Source organism: Schistocerca piceifrons, chromosome 1, assembly GCF_021461385.2.
Source record: "Schistocerca piceifrons isolate TAMUIC-IGC-003096 chromosome 1, iqSchPice1.1, whole genome shotgun sequence".
Lineage (NCBI taxonomy): Eukaryota > Metazoa > Arthropoda > Insecta > Orthoptera > Acrididae > Schistocerca > Schistocerca piceifrons.
The window spans coordinates 100,589,246-100,606,003 of record NC_060138.1 but is presented as its reverse complement, the minus strand read 5'-3'; positions in this window follow the sequence as shown (position 1 = coordinate 100,606,003).

Genomic DNA, 16,758 nt, shown 5'->3' with positions numbered 1-16,758 from the left:
CCCAGTGCCGACATTTGACTTACTGCCAAGGGAAACGCCCCGAAAATCGAATTCAGAACAGGGCCTCGGGAATTACTCTTAATTTAATTCTGAAGCATAATGTCACTGACAAAACATTAGAGCTTGGAGTTCTTACGCCAGAAGAAGAACCCTGACAGTTAAAGTCGGCTTGACGTTGCTGCTTTATGAACTGCCTCAACAAAGCACGTAGCGCTATTTTATGTACGTCTATATCTGAACGCCTCATGGTTGCCGCGGCTCAGTATGTAGCTGCTACATCTCTGTGATAACGCTACAATTCACAATTAAGTGCCTGACAGAGGGTACGTCGAACCACCTTCGTGCTGTTTCTCCACAGTTGCACTCTCGATCAATCTGGAGGAATAAGCGAACACTTAAATCTTTTCGTGCGAGCACTGTTTTCTCTTTTGTTAATACGATGTCATTTCTCCCTACGTAGGTGGTCCCCGTAAAATACACTCCTGGAAATTGAAATAAGAACACCGTGAATTCATTGTCCCAGGAAGGGGAAACATTATTGACACATTCCTGGGGTCAGATACATCACATGATCACACTGACAGAACCACAGGCACATAGACACAGGCAACAGAGCATGCACAATGTCGGCACTAGTACAGTGTATATCCACCTTTCGCAGCAATGCAGGCTGCTATTCTCCCATGGAGACGATCGTAGAGATGCTGGATGTAGTCCTGTGGAACGGCTTGCCATGCCATTTCCACCTGGCGCCTCAGTTGGACCAGCGTTCGTGCTGGACGTGCAGACCGCGTGAGACGACGCTTCATCCAGTCCCAAACATGCTCAATGGGGGACAGATCCGGAGATCTTGCTGGCCAGGGTAGTTGACTTACACCTTCTAGAGCACGTTGGGTGGCACGGGATACATGCGGACGTGCATTGTCCTGTTGGAACAGCAAGTTCCCTTGCCGGTCTAGGAATGGTAGAACGATGGGTTCGATGACGGTTTGGATGTACCGTGCACTATTCAGTGTCCCCTCGACGATCACCAGTGGTGTACGGCCAGTGTAGGAGATCGCTCCCCACACCATGATGCCGGGTGTTGGCCCTGTGTGCCTCGGTCGTATGCAGTCCTGATTGTGGCGCTCACCTGCACGGCGCCAAACACGCATACGACCATCATTGGCACCAAGGCAGAAGCGACTCTCATCGCTGAAGACGACACGTCTCCATTCGACCCTCCATTCACGCCTGTCGCGACACCACTGGAGGCGGGCTGCACGATGTTGGGGCGTGAGCGGAAGACGGCCTAACGGTGTGCGGGACCGTAGCCCAGCTTCATGGAGACGGTTGCGAATGGTCCTCGCCGATACCCTAGGAGCAACAGTGTCCCTAATTTGCTGGGAAGTGGCGGTGCGGTCCCCTACGGCACTGCGTAGGATCCTACGGTCTTGGCGTGCATCCGTGCGTCGCTGCGGTCCGGTCCCAGGTCGACGGGCACGTGCACCTTCCGCCGACCACTGGCGACAACATCGATGTACTGTGGAGACCTCACGCCCCATGTGTTGAGCAATTCGGCGGTACGTCCACCCGGCCTCCCGCATGCCCACTATACGCCCTCGCTCAAAGTCCGTCAACTGCACATACGGTTCACGTCCACGCTGTCGCGGCATGCTACCAGTGTTAAAGACTGCGATGGAGCTCCGTATGCCACGGCAAACTGGCTGACACTGACGGCGACGGTGCACAAATGCTGCGCAGCTAGCGCCATTCGACGGCCAACACCGCGGTTCCTGGTGTGTCCGCTGTGCCGTGCGTGTGATCATTGCTTGTACAGCCCTCTCGCAGTGTCCGGAGCAAGTATGGTGGGTCTGACACACCGGTGTCAATGTGTCCTTTTTTCCATTTCCAGGAGTGTATTTTCGCATTCAGGGAAGAAGGTTGGTGTCCGAAATTTCGTGAGGAAGTCCTGCCGAAACGAAAAACGCTTTTTTTTAATGATTGCCACCGCAATTCACGTATCATATCAGCGGAACTCTCTCCTCTATTTCTGATAATACTTTCATACCGCCAGCAGCCTTTCGTTGGTTCTGAGCACTATGCGACTTAACTTCTGAGGTCATCAGTCGCCTAGAACTTAGAACTAATTAAACCTAACTAACATAAGGACATCACATACATCCATGCCCGAGGCAGAATTCGAACCTGCGACCGTAGCGGCCGCTCGGTTTCAGACTGTAGCGCCTAGAACCGCACGGCCACTCCGGCCGGCGCAGCCTTTCGTGCTTCGCAGTTGAAATCTGGCAACGACGCTGTCACCTTACTGAATGTGGTGTTCCTGAAAGTATATTTGTTTTTGTATATACAGAGGACAGTCTATGACTAGGTCGATATGTGCAGAATGCCTGTATCAAGTCAACGCCGTGCGATTGCTGGCGTAGGCATAACAGGCGTGCTGCCAGCTCTGACGTCACTGGCGATGAGTCCGCCGCCGTAAAAGGCAATGTTTTCATTCCGTGTTTGCCGCACCAACCTTAACTCCGCCGTAGCCGGATTCCAGTGTTCTCGACTGAAAGAAGCCATATTTACTGCTGGTTTTATTGAATATTTTGGCCTCCGTTGCTGCTATTCCAAAAACAGTCTGCTCTCGTTGTGATAGAGCTTCCATCAAACGCAATTTTATGTCATTTTCTCAAAATACATCCAGCTACAACGGTTTTATCTGGATGGTGTAGCGTAGTGGCATGTAACTCTAATATTTAATTCGGATTTTCAATATTGCATAAACGGTTTGCCCACCTACAATGTGTGGTAAATGTCGCAAGGCTTTGAGGCCTCAGAACTCTGACGTCACTGGTGATGAGTCCATTAAATTTCATCATGACAGTGAAGAATTTATCACTGACAGAAGAGTCAGGCAAGGAATGCTGTACCTCCGAATTAATAGGGCAAAGTGAGAATGAGCTAGATTTGTCCATTGTTCTCCTTGTCTAAACAAATCGGTCACTTGTATTCTTATGTTTTGTTTATGTACATTTAATCCATGACCTTATTATCGTAATGAAGATAATGTACGACCCAAAATGCACACTCACACCCTCTCTCCCACCCCCTCTCCTGAATTTTCTTAATTCTTTCATTTATTGCTCAGAAAATATTGTCACGATTATCCAGAAACTTTATCATTACAGTGAATGATGATAAATTCAAAGAAGCATTATCCTTTTGGCAGAATTATGAATATCTTAATTACTACAATTTGTGTCAAAAATGATTGCCTAAGATTTTTCCTCTTCTTCCCACTTTTCTTAGCCAACATTGTCCTGATGGCAGAATTATCTTAATTACTATAATTTATCATCTAAAAATGACATCATGGTTGCTCAGGCACTGTAGATATGTAAAACCTGAGTAACATATAGCATCCATCTACCAACACAGCAATAATTCACAATTGTAAGTTTTTAAAAGAACTTAAGGAAGTACCACACTGCCTTAGAGGAGTCTAACTCCAGTTGTAAAAACCAGTGAGAAATTAAAAAAATCCCAGTATGTGTGTTTCTACAGCCACGTATGTACGCGGACTGCAGTTCACACATAACAAATAGTTATGTTACACTGATATGCCATGTTAAGACAATTTCCCACACTTGTGCTACTGCCACTACCACTGGGATACGATAGGAGCAATAACTGATGTCTTTGATACAAAGAAGCAAAACCGCAGAAAGGTACTTTCCATCCACACTATGCTGATGTCACCCGTTTAGACAGCACTTAATGCAGGGTCAGGCCACCACCATTGCCACCACCATCATTGCCACTGCTGTGCCTGCTGTAACAGCCAGCAGACACTACACAGCTGGGGGAACCACTGAGGGGCTACTGTAGGACTCCTGCATAAACAGGTCACCTCCACCTACCATCAGTGAAGAGAGGTAGGCCTTCGTTCTTGTCCAACATACAGGCAGTCCCAGGGACCAGTCATAGACAGTACCCAAGGTGAAAGCTAATCCCCAGAGAATGATGCACAATGCTTCATAAATACTTGTCTATTTACAAGATTTATTCAAGAAGTTGCTTTCAGCTTAGTGACATGCAATTTACATTCTGCATACACAGTCTTGATCAAATGTGTCCAGACACCTTCAGTAGACATTAACATGGTCTGTGTCTAACAGCTGAATAACAAAGTATTTAATGTAAGAAAATCATTTCTGTTAGTAGGAAACAGGTTATTTCATAAACAAACTCATATGTACGTGTGGTATCGATAGCCACGATGCCACGGCGTAGGTGCAAGTTCGCAGGTTGGCACTACGGCACCGACACAAACGACAGCGCCCTCTAGCAGGCGCTGTGCAGCTCTACGAGCACCGCTGCAGATTCTGCCCATTTGATTCCGAGGAGACGACCTAGCAACATCGTTTCTACTTCATAGGGGCCCATTACAGACTTTGTTACTTCAGTTACTTCAATGGTAGTTTGTCCAACTACTAGTAGCAGTTAGCATTGATACCTGTACAGCTTCGCACCTATGTGCTCATCTCAGCCAGAATTAAGTAAAACCACTTTTAATTGCATTGCCAAGTATTCTACCTCACCTGCTCCTCCTAGCATCCTACATTAGGCCTACTCTTCAGTTTTCAGGAGCAGAACCACGCGCCGCCTTCTAGATGGGATACAAAAGTACGTGTATAGGACTTGCTTCCATTTGTCTGTTACACAGGTCATCCTGAAAGAAGCTTGGATACACGTATATGCAATCCCTGGGTAGATTTCTCATTTCTGCAATAAACGCGTTGCCATGGGATGGTGACAACTTAGTTCTCACAAAGTCCTTTTAGGTGATTTTAGGGAACAGGCGTTTGAAGTAGACTGTGCAATAATTGCACCACCACCTTCGTATATGTCACATAGTGACCACAGGAATAAAATAAGAGAGATTAGAGCACATGCATACAATCACTGTTTTGTTGCTCAATATGCACATAGAACAGGAAAATCACTCAAATCTGCTCCATGCACTCTATGCTACATGCAGTGATCTGTAGTATTTACGTGGATTTAAATGGTGCAAAAAGTGGCTTTAATACTTCCAGCTCTTTATTGGCTAACAACATTAGACACAGAAGAATGGAATGTGTAAAGGTTTATGGGTTTGATACAGATATTCCTCATTTTTCACACATAATGTTCGAGACAGGAATTGCTGTGATGTTAGATTTGTGCATATCTCATCTGTCTGTTGCAGGAGCCTAGAAGTAATTTCTTTTGTAGGGATCTGCTTAAGTCTATACTATACATTGGCTAATATTCTTAAGACAGAAAGAGTAACAGTTTATCATACTTTTTGCCGAAGACCTAAGGAATAACATGGTACTCAGCATCCAGTCCACCACATACTAATACAATATAACCGTACCTCTTTTTAATGAGATTCAAACAGGAGTGTCATAATATTCATGAGAGCAAATAATCTAAAACAGGTCACCTACTCACCTACACTACGCCCATAAACCACAGTTTGGGATATTACTGCATGGTATTGCCCTTCCCAGTATTCTCGCTTTTAGCAAATTTTATATTAAAACTACAGTCTTCATCGTATACAACTTGTGTAACTCTCGTCATTCAGATTTTGAAATGCAATTTGCTTATTATTGTTGTGGACTGGCAAGACAGCCAATCCACAGTGACGGGTAACCGAAAGGCACGCGCTTAAACTCACGCAGGCTGGCGTGAGGTCTGAAACAGGATACGTAATGAATGCTATAAAGAAAAGTACGTAGCTGCTGGAATACTTAACTTTAATCCACAACTGGTGAACATTGGTCTTGTTACTGTACATGCTTCATTAGATACATAGCAAAGGATAAATGGCGCCTTGCTAGGTCGTAGCAATTGACTTAGCTGAAGGCTATGCTAACTATCGTCTCGGCAAATGAGAGCGTAATTCTCAGTGAACCTTTCCTAGCAACGTCGGCTGTACAACTGGGGCGAGTGCTAGTACGTCTCTCTAGACCTGCCGTGTGGCGGCACTCGGTCTGCAATCACTGACAGTGGCGACACGCGGGTCCGTCGTATACTAGCGGACCGCGGCCGATTTAAAAGGCTACCACCTAGCAAGTGTGGTGTCTGGCGGTGACACCACAATTATCATCACCATTTCTCTTTCTGTAATTGCAGCATCCCAAATTGGCAACCGTTCAATAGCATACAAACCCATTTTAATTTCTGTGGAGGGGTAAACTCGCTCCACAGTTACGAGTTTGGCTGGCTCCTATGACTTCTGCGACACAGTGACAGCAAAGAACCAATATATACTATAAAAGTTCATTTGCACTCCGTAGTAGCCACTTCATTAGAACCAAAGACAGACATCTCGAATAGGGCTATAGGTTATCCTTCTCTTAAGTTCCAAAATACTAACACCATCATTACTGTACTAAAGTTATGCTTATATCACATCTTGACAGGCACTCTGTATCCTTGACTAGTAAAGTGAAACATACTGCAAAGCCTCAGTCTATCTTCAATGTTTTTAACAGTCGTAATCGAATGCAGCAATCATTGACTAACTAACAAAGAGCGCTTGGGCAATCTCCTTGCTACAACGTAAGCGCTGTGTGGAATTCCGTGTCACAGATCCGTGTTCCGGCCTAACACATTTAAAAAGTAGTCACAACAACTGACGTAAAACATTCCCACATTGTTATTTACTGAGCAATGTCATTGATTCCTCTGCACAGAAAGAGAGTCACGCTTAGCTTCTCTTTAAAAAATCCTGTTGTGTACTTTCTATATAATGTACAGCGATGGAGGATGCGGTTATAATTTGCAGTGGCTGTAGTATTTTACCACATACCCATAAATGGCTCAAACGAAGAATTTTTTTTACTCCAATCAGAGTAGCTTATTACAACTGTTTTGCTGTAACATAGTAATGTCCGAAGTGTATTGTCCCAATTCTGTTTGATTTGTACTCATAGGAAAACACATCGGGTGCCAGCTGCAGGCCAGTTAACTACCATCTCGTAATTTGGGGGAATTGCTTGACCTGGCGCCATATCGTTCTGGAATCCCGTCAAGGACTTGCAGAATCCTTCCAAAGCGGAATCTCTGTTCTAAGTGTTCCAAAAGTGGAGCAACACGCTATTAAAAAGGTGGCTCATCGGTGTTTGTGAGTAGTGTCAGCACAGCTTGGTCCGAACAGACCACGGAAGATACCTTTCCACTTTTTTGCTTGTGTACAACAAATATGTAGTTATTGTTGCTATCGGATGCCAGTAGTGATGGTAGCAGTACAAGTGTGGGAAATAGTTTTAACGAGGGATATCAGTGTAACATAGCGATGTCTTGCACTTTAACTATGTTTGTACATACATGACTGTAGAAGCTTTCATACTTGGTATTTTTTTTAATTTCCAGCTGTTATTTATAAGTGCACCATGATCTTATAGTGCCAGACATCTCTAAACAAGTCTGATAGCGACGTTAGAGTGTATAAGATAGTTTTTTGGATCGTAAATTGTAGTAAATGCAGTGCAAAGTATTTTAAATTGTTGATAGTTTAAGGATAAGTTCCTCATACATAAAAAAAACTGTGCATTAGCAAATGGAAACCCAGCAGTCAGTGTGCATTATCAGCTTTGAATTACACCTAAGAGATTGAGAGATTTAATGAGAAAACCGTTTAAAACTGGAGGCAGCTTAGAAAGCATCAGAGAGATGCATGTGATGAATTACTAGAAGAGACACTGAAACATGCAAATGGGTAAGGGAATGGACAGGAGTGGCAGGGTTAGTTGTGAGCGTAATGAAAATGAGGTGGAGATGGGCAGGACATGTAGCCAGGCTAATGGATGATAGGCGGGCAGGGTAGCTCTCTTCCCTGGATTCCAAGAGATAACGAGAGACCGAGACGACGCCCCAGTGGAATGTAGGCAGACGAAGCAAGAGAAAATGATGGAGCAACGAGGATGCGTATTGCTGGAGACAGTGACGACTGGAAAGGCCTTTGGCAGCCTACGAATGTCAAATGGCTGCTGATAATGATGATGTTGTGGGAAGAAATTATATGTCGATTGACGTTGTTGGAATTTTAAGAGTTAGCTTTGTGTCTTATAGCTTCTGACTCTAAAACTGCACTCACGTCTCCAGAACATTCTTCTGCTTACTATACCAATTTGGAGCGGAATGCACCTTTGACATTCATAAACAAATGTAGTTATCAGGAACAGTGGCAAAAACTCATTACTGTTTCACGTCACACTATCAGTGATCAGTCACTGGGAGAGTCCCAACCAAAATTGAGTGTGGAAAATGTATAAGGAGGTGGCATCGTTGTTACAAAATTCCTACAAAATGAAGAGTGACTTGCAGATGAAAAATGGCTGGTACAAAAATTAGTAGCTGAACATATCTACGTACAAAGTACAGTAATGTGCGTAAATAGACAGAAAGATCCACTAATGTTTTATATCGAAGGCTTCTTTACGCGCATTTGTGTTTAGTTAATGTGTTGTCTGTAAATATATCTTATTATATCTACGTGCAAAGTACAGTAATGTGCGTAAATAGACAGAAAGATCCACTAATGTTTTATATCGAAGGCTTCTTTACGCACGTTTGTGTTTAGTTAATGTGTCGTCTGTAAATATATCTTATTATTTCGATTTCTCATTTTACTAAATGTTGTATTTTATATGTTGATAAAAATTGACAAGAGCAAAGTGTAAAAAACTTTCGGTATATTGTATGTATTTGTGTAAATTATAATTAATTTATGATTATGATGAATGATGCAAGCAGTTTACTTTGCAAGTTTTGCAATGTGATGGGTCAGTTAGGCATATTAATAATATTTGTAACATTTTTGTTAAAATGGCAGCGTTACTTCGTTTAAAACAAACGATCTCAAGTGGGGATGCAAGAGAAAGCGGATGACGTTAATTTCGCAAACGTTAATGCGGGTGTGCAAGGATTTGGGGTCAAGACTTAATTCGAACTTTGAATTACCTTGGCAGACATGGGAGGGAGGAATCTTGTGTTTTGCTGAAGCGAATAGACTTGGAGACTGTTCAAACGTAATGTAGTGCCGTACTGTGATGCAAATGGTGGAATCTTTCTTGTTGAAAGAGTTGAACATTAGAAAACTGCACTTCTGGAGGTGACTTTCCAACATAAATATCCAGTTCTGACACATTCTGTGGCAATAGAAACCTGACACACATTGGGATAACATCAGTATCAGCAGCTTTACACCACGAATCTACTTCAGTCTGAATTTTTCGAGTAGTTAAAATTAATTTGGTAAAAGAAAATGCGCCATTGCGACCAACCGCATCTTATTCAGTCCAGCACAACAAGCAGTTATTACACAACATCAGAGGGCAATCGCCGAACACAGATGCAGTAAGGGTGTATCTCTCTGCCGTTCCATAACTTCTCTGGATCCAACGATGTCAACAAACAAATAACATCTCAGCAACTATTTTTACGACGTTTATCAGATTTAAAACTGAAATGAATATTCGTTGAATCAAGAATTAGTTGAAACACTCATTCAGTTAAAAGCCTGTAATACTTTGCAGAGGTATTTTTTTAAGAAGTTGAATACAGCGAAACAGCTTTACTAGACTATGTCACGTCATACAACCGGAAAAGTTGCTTTACAGTTTTAATGCTAGTTGAGATTTTCCAGTGACACATTTGTCAAATTAACTGACTTCTCACACTCATTTATTCTCATGATACTAAGAGTGCAGAATGAACCCATATTAAAGGTAACAAGAGCTCGAACTCATACAGACACCGCCTGAAAAAAAAAATGAAAAAAATGAAGCACGCAGAAGGGGAGGAAGAAAAGAAGTGAAACTTAACGGACTGAGATAGTACATGATGTTACCTGAGTGTTGACAGTATAGAGTCAAATTTACAAATAACTTGGTAGTATAAACTTTCTTACCAGTATGACTTTACATTCTCTCTGCCTTGGACACAAACTGATTCGGTTGGGAATGGTTTCATAGATCCATTCCATCGTCCCGAGAGGCAAACTGACCCACAATTGTTGTGACTGATAACTGATATCCTCGGCAACGGCGGAGCTGAAGTCCGAGCTGCTCTGAGCTGGTCCCACACGCGTACTATCGGGAGAAGATCAGGAGATCTTGCTGGTCGCAGAAGTACCTCAAAACCACGCAGATAATCATAGAGATACGTGCCACGCTTGGACGACCATTGTCCTGTTAAAAATATCACCACAGTACTGTCACTTGATAGGTAACACATAAAGACGCAGTATGTCCGTGACGTACTGCTGTGCCTTCAGAGTTCCCTCAGTCGCTACCAGCCGAGAACCGAAGTCATACCCAACGGCTCCCCACACCATGGCGTCAGGATAACACCTGTGTGCCTCCAAAATATTGGAAGACTGGGATCTCTCCCCAATTTGCCGCCATACTCACCGACGACTGTCATCTTGGTCAGTGCAGAACCACATGTTATCACTGGACGTAATGTCACGCCATTTATCAGCAGCCAATGCTCTGCGATCACCTCATCACTATAAACGCAGCCTTTTATGTTGTGGTGTTAACAGCAGCCTACATACGGGCGTCTTTAATGCAATAAAGGAAATGAGTTTTAAAGAGATTTCTTTAAACACACATCGAATTTGTATGCTGCTATTATTAACATAAAACTTGTTACACGACATTTACATTTGAACGTCCGAGCCTCAAGACGGATGAGACGGAGTAATAAATTTAACAAACGACGTGCGCTCTAGAAAAGGTAAATGATTTGCAAAATGATGATATACATGAGTAGATTGTGGCTGTAATTTTATATTATCAAGTGTTTGCCACATAGTGCTTGTTTCTGCAGATTTTGCTCTTTGTACACGGTCACACGTGTATTACTTGTGCTTGATGGAGAAAATACGAAAAAAATTAAACAAAATAGACCCGCTACAACGCCCGATCCTACGTGAATAAAATGGACGTTATTTGATTAACGTTCCTATGTGAATGCAGCCATGTGGCTGTATGCATGCTGGTTGCTTGCCAAAATAATACTTGTTGTGCACCATTGTTTCTCTTGCAGGTTTTCATTTTTCTTGCAATACGGAAAGATCAATCATTCTTTTTGAAAATTGCGTTAGACCATTGGGAATACAATGATCCTTTTACTATCCGTGTCATTCTGTCCCATACACAAGTGGTCAGTTTGAGTTATTGTACAAAATGATGATTTTTGTGTCCAATGAATATGGGGCTTAAAATCATATTAATGTGCAGTGTTACACGCAAAGGAGAGAGCGGATAGGTGGAAAGAGTGCAAATGGTTCAAATGGCTCTGAGCACTATGGGACTCAAGTGCTGTGGTCATAAGTGCCTTAGAACTTAGAACTACTTAAACCTAACTAACCTAAGGACAGCACACAACACCCAGCCATCACGAGGCAGAGAAAATCCCTGACCCCGCCGGGAATCGAACCCGGGAACCCGGGCGCGGGAAGCGGAAAGAGTGCACTGAAGGCCTCTGTGAGGGGGAAGATTTGTCTGAGGCGATAGAAGTAGAAACCGATTTAGAAGAGACACGGATCCACTATTAGAGTAACATTTTAAAAGAGGTTTGGAGGACGTAAGATCAAATAAGGCAGAAGGGACAGATAAAATCAATAGGAACGTCTAAAATGATTGGGGGAAGTGACAACAAAACGCCTGTTGACATTGGTGTGTCGACTGTAAGAGACTGGAGATATACCATCAGACTTCCGGAAGAACGTCGTCCATACAATTCCGAAGACAGAAAGAAGCGAAAAGTGAGAGAACTGTCGCACAATCAGCTTAACAAATCATGCATCCAAGTTCCTGACAACAATAATATACAGAAGAATGGAAAAGAAAGCTGAGGATCTGATAAATGATAATCACCTTCGCTTCAGGAAAGCCACCAGAGATGCAAAAATGGTTCAAATGGCTCTGAGCACTATGGGACTTAACTTCTGAGGTCATCAGTCCCTTGGAACTTAGAACTACTCAAACCTAACTAACCTAAGAACATCACACACATCCATGCCCGAGGCAGGATTCGAACGCGCGGTTCGAGACTGTAGCGCCTAGAACCACTCGGCCACTACGACCGGCCCAGGAGACTGTTCTGACGTTGCGGTTGATAATGTAAGCAAGACTGAAGACAAATCAAGACACGTTCATATGATTTGTAGACCTGGGAAAAGCGTTCGACAGTGTAAAATGGTGCAAGATATTTCAAATTCTAAAAAAAGTATAGGTAAGCTACATAGAGTGACTGGTAGTATGCAATATATACAATGATGAAGACGGATCAGTAAGAGAAGGAAACCGAGGATGAAGTTCTCGTATTAAAAACGGTGTAACAGAGGGATGCAGTCTTTCACCTCTATTGTTTAGTCTATACATCGAAGAAACAGAGACAGAAATAAAAGATCGAATCAAGTGCGGGATGAAAATTCAGAATGATAAGATTCGCTGATGACATTGCTATGCAGAGTGAAAGTGAAGAAGAATTACTGGATCTATTGAATGAAATGAACATTATAATTGGCACAGAATATGGGCTGAGAGTATATCGAAGACAGACGAAAATAATGAGAAACAGCAGAAGTAGAGAACATCAAGAATTGGGAATCACGAAGTAGATGATTTTAGAGGAACGCTGTTGCGTAGGCAGCTAAATAACCCATGACGGACAGTGCAAGGAAGACATAAAAAAGCAGACTAGCACTAGCAAAAAGAGCATTCCTGGCCAGGAGAAGTCTGCTGGCATCAAACATAGGCCGTAAATTGAGGAAGAAACTTCTTAAAATGTAAAAGTTTGGAGCAGAGTATTGTAAGGTAGTGAAACATGGACTGCGGAAAAACCGGAAAGGAAGAAAATAAAAGCATTTGAGAGGTGGTAGAAAGTACAAAGTTGGCTGATAAGGTAAGGAATGAGGAGCTTTCCGCACAATCGGTGTGGAAAGGAATATATGGAAAACAGTGACAGGGAGAAGGGACAGGATGATAGGACACTTGTTAACATCAAAGAGTAGGCTGCATGGTAGTCGAGGAGCTATTGAGGGCAAAAACCACAGAGAAAGACAGAGTTTGGAATATATCCAGCAAATAAGCGAGGACGTAAGGTGCCACTGTGGACTGCAAAGGTTGGCACAGGAAAGGAGTTCGTGGTGGGCTGCGTCAAACCAGTCAGAAGCACGATGGCACCGGAGAGAATAGGAGAAAAAGCTTACTTTCTCGTTCTGTAACCACCTTGAATAAAATAAACCTCAAAAGCGGTTTTTGAGCTGTTTATTAGGTCCAGGCTTGCTTTTTATTACTGTAAGGCTGCTGTACTAGCTCGTACCTCCAATCAGTGACCTCGCCGGGCGAGCTGATGAACTTGTCATATTCGTAAAAATAAGCAAGCTGATGTATTCAGTCACACAAGAGGCAAAACAGAGTAGCAGACCTCATTCGTCCGAGCAGCTGTGGTATCTCTTTCAGTTGACAGATTATGAAGTGTGTAGTCCATTTGAGTCGCCGGAGCTGCAACTGTCTCGGCTCTGGCATGGCAGGCACCGCCGTTCGCTTCCCACGCACCGTTCCGTGGTCCTCAGCCGTGAGTCACGGCGCGCAGCCAGGCGGCCAGCCGGTGTTTACAGTGGCGGGCTGGCGGGCCGGGCGTTAACGGCGGCCACTGCCACGGCCAGGCCATATCCGGAGGTCCGCACGCAGCCGGCAAAGGAGTCGCTCGCCCCATTTGTAGCCGCAAATGCGCCGACACGTAGGCGCAACCGCGCGCTCCCAGATGTGCAGCGCCGGACACCAAGCTGGCTCACTGGTAGCCTAACCACCCAGGCGCGGACCCAGCCAGCAGTTCTTGGGGCGCCACTGCTTGTCACTGTCATCTCCCACCCCCTCCCTCCCATTTTAAATTGCTGTCAGCCTGCAGCGGCGCGGTTCCTTCCGTCCCTTTCGACGAACCTGCACCTACCTGTGAACATTGTCTCAGCAGATCATCAGTAGGGAAGCCGAGCAAAACCTACTGTACTTCGACATGAACCAGACTGCAATTAAAGTCACTAATCTACGTTTCGGGGGAAAGTTTTCACACGAAATGAAAGGTTGGAAATTTTGTCCTTAATTAATATATTCTGAAACTTAGGTGAACAAATATCACTGCCAAGCCCGTGCTAGTCTTAACACAGTCACAATTCCTTTCACTCACGTTAGCAAGTTTATGGTGTTGCATTTCCCGAAAACGTAGTAGCTACAAAAATACGGATTGTTTTTGATTGAGAATGCCTGACAAACATTAAGTCTGTCGGTACCTAATGCAGTCAGAGTTTTTAGCCACCGACCTGCTCAATACGCCACGCGGAATTTATGTCTTTTCTCGTCACAAACTTCACTTAAAACTTCCGAAATTTCCACACACCCATCGGAATAATTATGCCGTCACTTTACAACACTTTTGATGTATGAAACACTGCTAGATCCGCCAACTTATCATTTCCATCGGAACTACTACTACACACGTCCGAACTGTTCCATGGATAGGCTCCGACTCCTCTCTATAATATTCCAAGTCTTCTCTACCAGCAGAGAAAGGCGCTCGAAGAATATTGCTTTGCCATTGGTCAGTTTACTCAACAGACAATAGCAAAACAACATTCTCCAGCGTCAGTTCGCGCTTTTCATCAACAACCAATCGCAAAATAGTAAACCTAACGACTGCACTTTTTACCGACGTAATTATCTAATATGCTGAAGTTTTGTTTATGCATATAGTTATTTACTATTGTTATTTATACCTGAATTAACTTTCCCTTTACCATAAACTTATTTGTTCATGAGACCCAGAAAATATTAGATACAGGCTCCCAGGTAGATGCTATTATTCTTGACTTCCGGAAGGCGTTCGATACAGTTCCGCACTGTCGCCTGATAAACAAAGTAAGAGCCTACGGAATATCAGACCAGCTGTGTGGCTGGATTGAAGAGTTTTTAGCAAACAGAACACAGCATGTTGTTATCAATGGAGAGACGTCTACAGACGTTAAAGTAACCTCTGGCGTGCCACAGGGGAGTTTTATGGGACCATTGCTTTTCACAATATATATAAATGACCTAGCAGATAGTGTCGGAAGTTCCATGCGGCTTTTCGCGGATGATGCTGTAGTACACAGAGAAGTTACAGCATTAGAAAATTGTAGCGAAATGCAGGAAGATCTGCAGCGGATAGGCACTTGGTGCAGGGAGTGGCAACTGCCCCTTAACATAGACAAATGTAATGTATTGCGAATACATAGAAAGAAGGATCCTTTATTGTATGATTATATGATAGCGGAACAAACACTGGTAGCAGTTACTTCTGTAAAATATCTGGGAGTATGCGTGCGGAACGATTTGAAGTGGAATGATCATACAAAATTAATTGTTGGTAAGGCGGGTACCAGGTTGAGATTCATTGGGAGAGTGCTTAGAAAATGTAGTCCATCAGCAAAGGAGGTGGCTTACAAAACACTCGTTCGAAATATACTTGAGTATTGCTCATCAGTGCGGGATCCGTACCAGATTGGTTTGACGGAGGAGATAGAGAATCTCCAAAGAAGAGCGGCGCGTTTCGTCACAGGGTTATTTGGTAACCGTGATAGCGTTACGGAGATGTTTAATAAACTCAAGTGGCACACTCTGCAAGAGAGGCGCTCTGCATCTCGGTGTAGATTGCTCGCCAGGTTTCGAGAGGGTGCGTTTCTGGATGAGGTATCAAATATATTGCTTCCCCCTACTTATACCTCCCGAGGAGATCACGAATGTAAAATTAGAGAGATTAGAGCGCGCACGGAGGCTTTCAGACAGTCGTTCTTCCCGCGAACCATACGCGACTGGAACAGGAAAGGGAGGTAATGACAGTGGCACGTAAAGTGCCCTCCGCCACACACCGTTGGGTGGCTTGCGGAGTATAAATGTAAATGTAAATGTAAACTTACTTTACAAATCTATTCTACAAAAATACCCTTTTTCCACATCCATACTTCTTTGAAATATTCCCACACTAAATCCCACTACATAACTCGTTAAACAATTATCTTCATATTAACCTTAAACCACACTCACGCATCATTCATACTGCAAAAACACATTTACAACATTTTACATACACAAAAAGACATAATAACACTTTCTGAAAATACTACAACAGTTTATCAAAAACATTCTGTTACTTTAGTGCACTCTAGTGGGCACAATCGAAACTAAATCACAGTCCCTTATCCAATACTGTTCTCTATCGGCTGATACATAAACTACGTGCGCGTCCAGTCTCGCGCCACTATCTGTCACTATCCAGCTCTGAGACACACCTCCCACTTAACCGCCTCCAAGGCAGGATCGGTATACGGCGCTACGCCTCAAACCCCTACTTTTGATTCGTCGCTGCAGACTGCAAGGTTACTAATAACAACAGTTAATTATGACTTTTTAATATAATAACAGTAAAATATCTAATTATAATAAATATACAAAATGTTTTAATACCATAGTTGTAACGCTTTGTTCACATTAATGCTTTAACATACTTTCCAAGAAATTGCAATTCAAAGATTTTCAGCATCTGAAAAGAATTCGTACTATAATAGGACATTAAAAATTGAGAAAAAAAGTCCGCAGCCTCTCAAGTATCAGAAACTATTGACTTTGACAGTATTAACAGTAATATTTTCGTTATGTTTTTGTCTGAAAA